This window comes from Mustelus asterias, chromosome 12 (genome assembly GCF_964213995.1).
Source record: "Mustelus asterias chromosome 12, sMusAst1.hap1.1, whole genome shotgun sequence".
Classification (NCBI taxonomy): domain Eukaryota; kingdom Metazoa; phylum Chordata; class Chondrichthyes; order Carcharhiniformes; family Triakidae; genus Mustelus; species Mustelus asterias.
The window spans coordinates 60,943,098-60,956,711 of NC_135812.1; the positions used below are offsets into that span (position 1 = coordinate 60,943,098).

A 13,614-nucleotide genomic window follows, 5' to 3' on the forward strand; every position below is an offset into this window, starting at 1 on the left:
AATTCAGGATGAGCGATCTTGTGAAATGCGCTAGGAATACCAGTGGAGATCACTTTTCCTTCTCGAGGAATAATTGGTATCCAGTGTGAAATCTAAACTTGCCGAGTACAAGTATGTGTATTTGTCGAGGATGCTTTGTGGGGTTACTTGAAATGGTAGAACGTTTTGGAAAATGCCACACTTATGCACAAGCGTGTTCCTGTGGAAACTCGTGCTGTAGTTTATCCAAGCACAGTCCAGTCTTGCATATTTGATTTTTAAACATCATACTTGAGAGATATGGATATAACTCTCCAGATATTAGCTTCACCAGGACTCCCTTAGACTACATCATTGGACTTGTGATAGCGCCACAGCCATTGATGTATTGTGTCCCATTTGGGCACCATACTTCAGGAAGGATATCAAAGTTGGTGAGGGTGCAGAATTTCTGTAATTTCTTGGGTGTTTTGTAAGACTCTCCTGCCACTAACCTGAGCCCCAGTTTAGCATTATCTGCAAATTTGACCAGTTTATTTTGTGTTTTGCAATGCATGATATGAATGTAGATCAAACCCTATAGAGATTCACCCAGGCCACCATCACCCCCTTAACTAAGGCCCATTACTTTGTCTCTCTTTGCCAGTTCTGCATCCACTTTGAAGTTTTACCAAGGGCAAAAAAAGCAATACAAACATAGAAGTAAAATATTGCAGATGCTGGAAATCTGAAATAAAATGAGAAAACTTTGGAAATACTCAGCAGGTCAGGCAGCATCTGTGCAGAGAGAAGCAGAGTTAATGTTTGAAGTCGATGACTCTTCATCCAAATTGAAAGCTTTACCTTGTCTTACAGCCTTTCATATAGATTTTTATGAAAGGCTTTCTGCGAGTCTTAGAATGCTTATCCCAAGGCTGTAGGATGTCTACTTGGGATATCGCTGGCTTTGAAAAAGTATCAAAATCATTCCTCCTGAAACTGTGCTGACTGCTAATTATTAGGGTATTTTTGCATTTAGTTCCTAATGACAGATTCTGTTATTTTGGCTGTTAATGATATAAGGCAAATTCCTGCAGTTATCCATGTTCGTTCTGTACTATATCCATAGACAAGATCCCAGATAGGCCTCAAGTTGGAATACTGTGTCCACTCAGTAGGAAAAAGCATTTTGGACCAGTATTCTTATTTCCCAGTTTATAGTGCAGACTGGGGTTGGGCCAGCCTATCTGGGAAAGAAATCACAGGCAGTCACTCTAGCTGCCAGGTGCTGAGGTGGGCTGTTTATAAGGCCTTCCTCAGTGCTGTGGGACTTCATCCAAGTTAAAATAAAAATAAAAAAGTGCTCCAGCCCTCACCCTCACTCTCTGACTGCCTCTTGCACACACACTTCCCATACCAAGGAAGCCACGCACACAGCCTAATGGTCCTTGATCGCTCAATGCCCCCACCCCATCCCTACCCATCCTTATTCTGTGGGAACAGCTGCACCCCAGAGAAAACATTGTTTGGATGACAGTTCTGACTCACTGACCTCAGTGGCCATTTTCACAAGTTCATTTACAAAAGGTTAAGTGGTTTCAAGGGCTTTTTGTGAGGGAGGAAAGAGGGAGAGAATGGGAATAAAACTAATGTAATCTAGGGTGGTAATGTGCAGGGGCGTGCTGAATGAATTAAAGGAGAAAAACGTAACACTAGCTTATTGAGATATTTGTTAAAACAGAGTCTGCCTTTTCTGAAGTTAGCTCAGTTTTAGGCTGTTTGAAGCTATCGAAATTGAGAAATATAGAGAACAAAGTCTCCGATCCTTTTTGATATCAGGATGCTTAAGGTAAGTGATTTTGCTAATTTCAAATGTCTCAGCGCTGCAGATTGGAGCAATTGATGTCAGTTAGGGTACTGGCAATGTTAAAGGATGGCTAAATGATTGTCTTTGAGTACAGTTGATGACAAACGATGTCAACATTTTCTGGTAAGGTCAGTGACTCCCTTGTAATGACCTTCAGGAATATGTGGATTTGTCCTGATATATTGGTTTTGAGTGCTTAAGACATCACTCGGAAAGCCGTGCAAATGGTACCCGAGTCATGATATATTGACTTGGAGCGTTCAATGATGAGCAATGTGCAAACGTCAAAGCAGTTGGACTCGCCACTCTGAGCTATTGCTGAATTCTTATTTTATGTACCTCATGGTCTCCACCAAGGCCACTAGAAGATCCAAATGAATCAGCACGGATGTACGACAAGGTTCGCAGCATTGGAGGAGGATTCCACACTGAACATAAGGCAAAGGTGCGAGAACCTAAGAAATCTTAGGTTCCCGTACCTTAGAATGTGTTGCCTTGTGGCAGTGTCAGTGGATAATCTCCTCGGTATTCTGAAAGCATTGTGCACACAATGGGATGATGTGGAGATGCCGGCGTTGGACTGGTACACTATGGGATAACAGATAACAGCAGAACCAGATGTACATTCACTTGTTTTCTAATGGACAATTAGTTTATAATGTGCTTTGTGAACTGGATGTGACCTGTTCTTATGTTCTGTGTGATCACAGATCCACAGGGACTGACAGAAGTTTGTCTGTCATTGAATCAATATTGGTCTATATGTGCACAAAACACAGAACACTAGCATGCAGGCGCAGCAGGCAATCAGGAAGGCTAATGGGATGTTGGCCCTTATTTCAAGGTGGTTAGAGTGTAAGAGTAGGGAAGTCTTCCTGCAACTGTACAAGCTACTGGCAAGACCACATCTGGAGTACTGTGAGCAGTTTTGGGCCCTGTTGTAGGGAAATATCCCTTACCAGTGCAGAATAGAAGTTGAGTCGCAAATCAAGGTTCAAAGCGTGTCTTTATTGTACAATTACTGGGATCCCAGGGAGACCCCCGTAGCCAGCTCAGAAACAGTGGCTTGGCCACGTTGATCTCAATTAAATCACATCAGCTCTGGATCTTTATAGGGATCCAAATTCGCGCGGGAACATTTGATTATGCTTTTTTACACAATGTATAAAGTGGTCTGTCAGTTTCAAAAGTCCCTAGGAAGTTTCATCGATTAGCATTTGTATGGTGTGTGTTCGTGTTAATGGGATTACTTGGTCCTGCCCCGGTGTCTAAATGCGTTTCCCATTATCATCTCTATGTGTCCTCTTATTTGAATTGATCCTATTGTTCCGTGTCTGTGTTTCCTGCTTGTGAGATTGAGTGTTAATGTCATCCTGTCCTGTTGGGTGTCTGGAGTATTTCATTCTTAACCTTTTATCCTTATCTCTTAGTTTATCAGATTTTTATGTCTGCCTTGGCCGAATTGGTAATATTTCAGTGATAGCTTGGTTTTGATAACCCACTCTATGTCTCGTTTCATAGGGATCTTGATCGTCCTTGGCCAGTTTAAAATGCAGCTGCGCGCTGTTGCTAGGCAGATTAGGGATCTTCCGTAGTTTCTGAAATTCGTGAGTCTCTCAGCTGTGCAGGGGGGGACCCGATCGAATATCCATCCGGGGGTGCCCCTCTGCATTGTTGGCCCGTTATGAGTGGTGCCAATTAGTCCAATAAGTAAATATGTTTGATGATACAAATATGGTTTTCTGGAAAATTTCCTCCTTCAGGCCCCTTATTCAAGGAAGGATATTATTTCATTGGAGTCAGTTCAGAGAAGATTCACTAGGATGATCCCTGGTATGGAGGGATTGTTTTATGAGGAAAGGTTAAACAGGTTGGCACTCTACACATTGGAATCTAGAAGAATGAGAGGTGAACTCATTGAAACATATAGGATTCTTAAGGGTCTCGACAGGGTTAATGCTGAGAGGATGTTCTTCCTCAGGACCAGAGAACATAGTCTCACAATAAAGACGCACCAATTTAAAACCGAGATGAAGAAGGATTTCCTCTCTGAGGACTGAGTCCTTGGAACTCCGTACCACAACCACAGACACTTGTGGGGGCAGAGTGCTTGTGTATATTTAAGGCTGAGATAGATAGATTTTTGATCAGTAAGGGAATCAAGGGTTATGGGGAAAGAGCAGGAAAGTGGACATGAGGAATGTCAGATCAGCCAGGATCCTATTGAAATGTGGCCTGCTCCTGTTCTTATTTCTTATGGTCTAGTATAAACAGAGTCCCTGGAGCCACCTCTGTATTGACAGATGTCTTTCTTGGTGATGTCTGGGACGGGGTTTAGCATGGTTCAGTTGTTTTGTTCTTCAGGAAGGTGATGGCTCCAAGGGTTTCCCTACAGGTGAAGTGCTGCACCTGGTGGCTGGATGGCTTCTGTTTACCTTGAATCTGAAGTTGGTTTGAAAGAATTTTACTTTGGAGGAAGTTGGGAATCTGCTTCATAACATCTACGCTTCCATTAGGAAATTCAAATTCACCTTTTCCCATTCACCTTCAAAATCATCCTACCCTTGAATTCTTCCTCCTTCTGTCACTTCTAGAGTTAAACTATCCTGCTCAATATTTCATAAACATGTTGGCATTCATGATAATCAAAGGAGTTACTAAGGATAGAGAGAAACTCTTTGCCCCGGTGAGGAAGTCCAGATTGCGAGGGCATAGCCTTAAAATTAGAGCTAGCCCATTCAGGGGTGAGGACAGGAAGCACTTTTTCACAAAAAGGATAGTGGGAATCTCATCCCCAAAAAGCTATTGAGGCTGTTGGTAACCCCCAAAAGGATTTTGAGGCTGATGTTGGGAGGGGTTGGAGTTTGCGGTGATGAGTGGGTGGGTCAGTCAATTAAAAATTTCAAAACGAAGGTTGATAAGATTTTTGTTAGGCAAGGGGATTAAGGGATACGGAACTAAGGAGGGCAATTTGAGTTAACATACAGATCAACCATGATCTGATTGAATGGTGGAACATTCCAAAGATGTGCAGGTTAGGTTGATTGGCCATGCTAAAATTGACCCTAGTGTCAGGGTGATTAGCAGGGTAAATGTGTGGGGTTATGGGAGTAGAGCCTGGTGGGATTGTGGCCTGTACAGACCCAATGGGCTGAATGGCCTCCTTCTGTACTGGAGGGATTCTATGAACAAGCTTGAGGGGCTGAGTGGTCTACTGATTCTGTTTACCCTAACATACTCTTTCTCTCTCTCTCCTGTTGCTTTCACAATAACTGTAAATGCTGGCAATATGACATAAAACAGAAAAAAATATTAGAAACATCCAGCAGGTCAGAGAGCAAAAGAAACCAGCCAGTTTTTCACATCACAGCCACCCGTCAGAATTTGAAACATGAATGGTGAACAGACGTTTTTGATATGAGTAGTACGAAGCAGAGGGGAGAAGGAAAAACACAAGAGGATTTATCTATTGAATCTCTTCTAAATTGTTTAAAAGAAAAATGTGACAGAGTCGACTGACAATCAGATTATCAATGGAAAGCGGCAAGAAACAAGCAACACAGAACTCACTAAAGGGATAGGAAGCAACTCAAAGAAGATGGGAGGCCTGAAAGTCTGTAGATGGTTGGAAATTAAACAGGAGAAACTGTTCGAAGTTCCAGTCAATCCATCCTCTGGTTCCCCCTCACCCCACCTTGCTGCCTTTTACTTCTCTGTTGTGTGATCTATGACACCACATGGCTACATGACACCACATGGCTACATAACATCTAGCAAGGCACTGTGGGACTGATAGGGTGTCACCATCATTGCCATGTCAGCTGTAACTCAGTTGGTTGCATTCTTGTCCCTGAATCAGACGGTTCCCGGTTGAAGTCCTACTCCAGGGCTTGAATACAAACATCCAGACTGACAGTCCAGCTCAGCACTGATGGAGTGCTGCACTATTGCAGGTGCGGTCTTTCAAATGAGACTCTAAACCAAGGCTCCATCTTCTCACTTGGGTGGTTGCAAACCATCCATTGCACTATATCAAAGAAGAGCAGGAAGTTATCCCCAGTGTCCTGATCAACATCAAAGAGAAACAGATGATCTGGTCAATACCATATTGCTGTTTGTGGGAGCTTGCTGTGTGTAACGTGGCTGCTCCGTTTCCTATATTACAACAGTGACTACATTTAACAAGTGCTTCATTCGCTGTAAAACAATTTGAGACATCCGATGGTGTTAAAAAGTGCTATATAAATGCTAGTCTTTTTACAGTAACACAAACGTATCTGGCATGTTTACAAGTATGTGATACTTTACTGATTCTTACCTCGCCACTTTACACTACTCTGAAAGATCCTGACTCCCTGCTTGGGCTCTGGGTCCATGCGTACCAGGTACCCTTAGAAAGCATTTTTCATATGTGGACTCTAACACAGCCAAGCCACATCCTATCCTCACCTCTACTCTTCTACATGCACACTTCCAGGAGGGGTTTGCTGGGGAGCAGTGTCCTCAGAGGCAGGGAATACAATCAGAGGTTCTCTAGCACTGACCAGACGGCGATCAACTCATTCAGCATTGACATGGGCTCGATTTCAAGATCTTTCTGAGCTTTTTCTCACTGAGTGAACTCACTAAGCTTTGGGGCAGTCTCACGTGACCTTTTTTGGACTAGTTTTTAACATTGACAACTCCCAGCAATAATAAACCTGTCAGCTGCGTAAGTATAACCGAATGAAAATAAATCAAAATGAACATTGTGGTAGCAACTAAAATCGTACCAATTTGGTTCTGTGTTTTGGGAGCTCCATTTAAACATGAGCCGATACTTTTTGAGCCGATAACCAATCACTGAGGTTGAAACAGATCTTAATTACAATACAGCATTTAACTATTGAAGCTGAAGACAGTATATCTGACTGCCGTGTTAAAGGAATTTGCTTCACAACCGTTGAAACATTTGCAGCTCTGTTCGACCAAACAATCGGTATACTTTCCTTCTCCCGTTGTCATGTGAACTGGTCATAAATATCAGAAGAATTTCAAATAGTTTTACTGCTAACCGGGGACTATGTAGTCTGGGTTGGTCCCACTTGTGGGAAAAATAACCTTGTAGAACTGGATTGCTTCAGCATTCCAAACAGTTGATCACACTTGTAAGAAGGTAGCTGAGGTTTACAGACATTTTATTACTCTGAGAAAAAGAACCAGTATTAGTATATAGGAACAGAGTAGATTAGTCTCTCAAATCTGGTCCAAATTTATTTAGATCATGGCTGATCCATATATCAACTCTATTTAGCCAGCTTTGATCCATCACCATTATGTAACAAAAATCTGTTGACCTGTAATTGACCTCCAGGACCCACAGCCCTTTAAGGAAGTGTTCCAGATTTCCGATACCATTTGATTTGATTTATTATTGTCACATGTATTACTATACAGTGAAAAGTATTGTTTCTTGTGCGCTCTACAGGCAAAGCATACTGTTCATAGAGTAGGAAAGGAGAGAGTGCAGAATGTATAGTGTTACAGTCATAGCTAGGGTGTAGAGAAAGATCAACTTAATGCAAGGTAGGTCCATTCAAAAGTCTGATGGCAGCAGGGAAGACGCTGTTTTTGAGTCGTTGGTATGTGATCTCAGACTTTTGTATCTTTTTCCCAATGGAAGAAGGTGGAAGAGAGAATGCATGGGGTCCTTAATTATGCTGGCTGCTTTGTTTGAAGAAGTGCATCATGATTTCATGTCTGAATGACCCAGCTCCTTTCTTCTAGATCCCCCTAGCAGAGGAAATAGATTCTCGCTGTGTATCTTATTGTATCCCTTTAAACACCTCAATCAGGTCACCTCTGTAATCTTCAAGGGAATACTTTGACCCCCAAGTATTAGTCTGGTGAACTTGTGCTGCACCTATCACCACCTGCACATCGGAGGACATCTCAAAGTGCTTCACGGCTAAGTAGCTACTCTCTGAAGTACAGCCACTGAATGGGAAAATGAAGCAGCCAGTTTGTGCATAGCAAGATCCCAGCAGCAGAACTCCTTGCTCCTTTTTAAACACTCTCGTAGTTTACATGCATCTGAGAACGAGGCTTTGTTCAGCATTTTGTTTATCATGCAAACCAGCCTCCCTGGTGTCCTGACAATCAAAGCAGCCCAGGAGCAGATGGAGGCTTTTTCTTCTGTTAGTGATAATTGCTGAAGGTTTTCTTTTCATTTCAAAATGACTCAGCCCATTTAAATCTCTTCAAATTATTTACTCGAGATCCTAAGCAGTGGTTTCTTCAGTTTTGAATGCATAAAATGAGAAAAGTGCTCGAACGCATCATAAACACTTAAACAATGCTGCTCCGTGTTATGGTCAGCCTATCTGAGCCAATAACCAATCACTGTGATTGAAACAGATCTTATTTACAATACAGCATTTAACTCTTGAAGCTGAAGGCACAGTTTATTTTTGTCTTTCAAAGTCTGTCAACAAAAGAATTCCAGGAGCAGGTGGCTGTTTTTTCTTGGTTTTGTACTTGGGACTGGGCTTTTCCTGTAATTTATAACTTCTCTGAGGTGTTGTGAAGCATCTCTCCTCACAAAATGGGCCAGATTCCATAAAATTAGCGGGGAATCTCAAATGCCCAGCCCCACAATGGAGAAGAAAAGGGAGGGATTGCCGAGTGCCACCTTTATCCCAGCGCTATAAAAATCCCACACAAGGGGGCCTAAGCCTGTACAGCAGAATGGCTTCGAGAGAAAGGGATAAAATAGGGTGACGAATAAAAGGTGAGAGAGACAGTCCTCTTTAAGAACTGTAGCATGCTCCCCATCTCTGAAGCCAGCCACAATGATTGTCCAGTGAAGCCAATACACAAGCCCGACATCGCCTCATTTATCAGCCTGACCTATTTACTTACTGAGCCACAGCCATTAATCTGTTAACACTGTCAAAGTAATGTAAAAATATGTCCTGTCTTTTTAGCAGATAAAGAGCTGATCAGCTTGTTTTATATGTGTTCTCCTGTTATTTTGGGGCTTTCTTGAGGCTATCCATATTTTCAAACCTTTTGACATTCATTGGTTATTTATTATCTACTTGTTCTCAACTGATCTTGACATGAAATAAATAGCTGTGTTTTACGATGTTTTATATGTTACATCTGGTTCCCAACTTAATCTCTTTCCCGAAAGCTTGTCCCATCCGAGCCTTTGCCCAACTGATTATTCTTTGCAATGTGAAGCTGTACAGTAAATGTGAGCAACATATTCAGCTGTGGGAAGGGTCATGTCTGGTCCAATCATAACCCCATCTACATCTGTGCAGGGGTTCAGCACTTAGTGATCAACGCTGGAAATTATGGCTGATTTTTATTATTTTCCATAACGTGAGAACACCAAGATCATTTATAGCAGCTCGATGAAATGGGCTAACAGCCACAGAGCAGGGTTGTCTTTGAGTCCTTGCTCATCCATCTGTCTCTTTGGTAGAACTCATTTTTGTCCCTGAGCCTGAGTGTTGTGGGTTTCTACCACACTCTAATATTTGAGTACCTGATCTATGTATACACTACTGCACAGAAACTAGGAGCAGGAGCAGGCCATTCGGCCCTTCGGGTCTGCTCCGCTGTTCAATATGGTCATGGATGATCCTCTATCTCAACGTCATATTCCTGCTTTCTCCCTATACCCCTTGATGTCATTAAAATATAAACATGTATCTATCTCTTTCTTGAATGTGTTCAGTGACTTGGTCGCCACAGCCTTCTGTGGTAGAGACTTCCACAGGTTCACTACCCTCTGAGTGAAGAAATCTTTCCTCATCTCAGTCCTAAATAATCTACCCCGTATCCTGAGACTGTGTTTCTGGCTCTAGATTCCCCAACCAGTAGGACTGCTACATTGGATTGCTACATTGTTGGAGCCTGTGCTGTGGGTGCAGTGTGAAGCTGTTTGCCTGTCCTGGTAGCTGTTAATGACCCTGTGGCATTGTTTAATGAAGAGAAAATTGTTCTGATTGCGTGAAATGTATGAAGATCCTGTGTGTTGATAAGGATCCCTTCGCTGGGGATAAGCAGCAATGGTCCTCAAAATCACAAGTTTTTGGTCTGATCAATTGTGGAGCAGGATTGAAAGGCTTAGATAGGATGGACGTAGGGAAGTTGTTTCCATTAACAGGGGAGACTAGGACGCGGGGGCACAGCCTTAGAATAAAAGGGAGTCACTTTAGAACAGAGATGAGGTGAAATTTCTTCAGCCAGAGAGTGGTGGGTCTGTGGAATTCATTGCCACAGAGGGCTGTGGAGGCCGAGACGTTGAGCGTCTTCAAGACAGAAATTGATAAATTCTTGATTTCTCGAGGAATTAAGGGTATGGGGTGATGCGCGTCAATGAGCACCTGGAATCAAGGCTTTAGTATTGAAGGCTTTAATACAGTAACAATGAAACTACTAACACGAATACACCAGTTCAGACTGAAGGGGTCCTGCCGGAGCAGGGGGTCTTATACCCTGCCACCGGAGGCGGGACCCCACTGGAATGTGCCATGATAACACTTATAACCCAACAACATAGTACAACCCCCACAGTAATAACACCCTAGCCCAACAGTAACATAATAACAACCCCCAGTGGTGAACCAACGATGGTTCACCACATGGGGAGAGAGCGGGTAAATGGAGTTGAAATCAACCATGATTGAATGGTGGAGTGGACTCGATGGGCCGAATGGCCTTACTTCCGCTCCTATGTCTTATGATCTTATGGTCAATTGTGGAGGAGCCCATTGCCCCAATCTCTTCCTCACCCCTTCCTGATGAAGGCAGGTGATTGGCAGCAATGGGTAACTGCACTGGGTGATATGATTTGATTTATTATTGTCACATGTATTAACATACAGTGAAAAGTATTGTTTCTTGCGCGCTATACAGACAAAACATACTGTTCATAGAGAAGGAAACGAGAGTATGTCTGCGGTGCGTGGGGTCCTTAATTATGCTGGCTGCTTTGCCGAGGCAGCGGGAAATGTAGACAGAGTCAATGGAGGGGAGGTTGGTTTGTGTGATGGATTGGGCTACATTCATGACCCTTTGTAGTTCCTTGCGGTGATGTGGAAATCGGGTGAATAAAATCAACTCATAAAATGCTGGAAAATCTCAGCAGGTCAGACAGCATCTGAGGAGAGAAAATAGAGCCAATGTTTAGAGTCTGGGCTCTGATGAAGGGTCATCTAGACTCAAAACATTGGTTTTATTCTCTCCCCACAAACGCTGCCTGACCTGCTGAGAATTTCCAGCATTTTCTATTTTTGTTTGATTCCAGCATCTGCAGTATTTTGCTTTTAGAATAAAATCAAGTGATAGTTTATAACAAGCGCACATTCTCTCTCTAACGGTACTCAGGGGAGATGGCATATAGCCTACAAATTGTACATTCCTTAGATACAAGTGATTGTGTTTCATCCAGGTATGCCTTGATTTTAAAATTCACATCCATGTGTTCAAATCCCTTCATGGTCTGGCACTTCCCAATCTCTGCACCCTCCTCCATCCCTCTGAAAACTCTGTCCCTCCTTAAACCTCTCTGATTCACTATATTGCCATGGATTGAAGATTGGCGAAGGGACAGAAAGCAGTAGGAATGAATGGCTCATACTCTGGTTGGCAGGTTGTGATTAGTGGGGGTACCGCAAGGATCAGTACTCGGATCCTAGCTGTTCACAATCTATATCAATCATTTGGTTCTGGGCACCAGAATCACAGAATTGTTATGGCGCAGAAGAGGACGTTTGGCGATTGTGTCAGCCCCCGATCTCCAAAAGGGGATCATGACTTAGTGTCATTCCCCATACCTCTGCACATTGTTTTTGTTCAAGTAATCATCTAATGCCCATTTGAATGCCTCGATTGAACCTGCCTTCACCACACTTCCAGGCAGAATATTCCATTCCTGAACCACCCATTGTGGGAAAAAGATTTTTCTCGCATCACATTTGCTTCTTTTGCAAATAGCTTTGAATCTGTGCCCTCTTGTTCTTGATGCGTTTATGAGCAAGAACAGTTTCTCCCTTTCGACTCTTGTCCATTCCTGTCATGATTTTGAACATCTCTATCAAATCTCCTCTTAGCTTTGTTTTCTCTATGGAGAACAGTCGCAACCTCTCCAATCTATCCTCATAATTGAAGTTTCTCATCCATGGAACTATTCTCGTAAATCTCTTCTGTACCCTCTCCAGTGCATTCACATCCTTTCTATAGTGTGGCACCCAGAACTGTACACAATGTTCCAGCTGATGTCTAACTAGTGTTTTGCATAAGTTCAGCATAACTTCCTTGCTCTTGTACTTTGTGTTCCTATTAATAAAACCAAGAATTTATACGCTTTATTAACTGCTTTCTTCATCTGTCCTGCCATCTTCAATGATCTATGAATATTTACACCCAGGTCCCTCTGCTCCTGCACCCCTTTAAGAATTTTACCCCATATTTTATATTGTCTCTCTATATGCTTCCTATCAAAATACATCACCTCACACTTCTCTGCATTGAACTTCATCTGCCACCAACCTGCCCACTCTGTCAACTTATCTATGTTCTTTGAAGCTCTACACTGTCCTCTTCACAGTTTACAATACTTCCAAGTTGTCATCTGCAAACTTTGAAATTATCCCCTGTGCACTAAAATCTAGGTCTTTAATATATATATCAAGAAAAGTAAGGGTCCAATACAGACCCCTAGAGAATACCATTGCAAACCTTCCTTCAACCTGAAAAATATCCATTGGCCATTATGCTCTGCTTCCTATTATTCAGTCAATTTTGTATCCACGCTGCTACTGTCCCTTTTATTCCACGAGCTATAATCTTTCACACAAGTGTCATGATATAGTAGGTTGCTATTAAAATGAATATTTTTTTCTATACAAGTAAATCAAACCGCCATGTATTTTGTAAACTGTATCTCGATAGCACCTAAGAGAAAGGAAAGAATAGGGAACAGTGTTTTCTTTGCAATTGTTACAATTAGTGAGTCAGGAAGCAGTTTTGATATAGATGGGGTGTTGAAGAAACAACTGCAAGAGAGAGAGACGCAGCCATCCTCAGGAAACAGTTCAACTAGAGATGAAGTACCAAAGGTAAGCCAATTTGTGCAAACGATCATTTTGTTCACTGAACGGAAGACCATTCCCAAGTCCTGGTCACTGAGGCTGTACAGTGTGGTAATCACTGGCTAGATTTGACCAATAGGTTGTTTGGGAAACGGGGTCTCAGCAGAGTTTAGGATTACGGCGGAAACAGATACTTTTGGGTTTTCAGTCTTTGAGGGACTAAGCGCTTACTGTTAATTCGATGAAGTATGAAATTGTTCTTTGTAGTGTTTTATTATTATTCTTCTACTTTAATAAATATTTTTATTTATTTGTTTAACGAAAGAGAGGCCTGAGTTCCCACTATTTCCGCAAACGTTTCTCAATAATATCTGAAAAACAATACACCAGTTTCAAGTTGGAACACCCGCGCACATAACATCAGCAAGGTTTTGTAACATGTAAAATTGGAGGCTCTTGGACCGGGATATTTTAAAAAGCATCATTCTTTTGTTGTAGAGAATTTGGCTTTGTGAATTTTTGAGAAGCATGGAAAGCAAGTGAGAAGTTGTTATTCAAAGTTAAAGACTGCAGAAGAAATGGCTTTCGGTCTGGTCTAAACTTATTTGGAAGTGGATAACATAACCGTGGCAAAATTGAAAAATGTGCCTAAGGCTAAGCTATTGGAATTGGCAGATAAATTGGAGCTAGGTTCACTTGTAG

The 13,614-nt window shown here is 42.2% G+C and overlaps 1 protein-coding gene across 2 annotated transcripts in view; it reads left to right on the forward strand.

Moving 5' to 3' along the window:
• Positions 1–13,614, forward strand: part of spata20 (spermatogenesis associated 20) — a 385,479-nt gene that overhangs the window by 231,721 nt on the left and 140,144 nt on the right. The window lies entirely within an intron of this gene.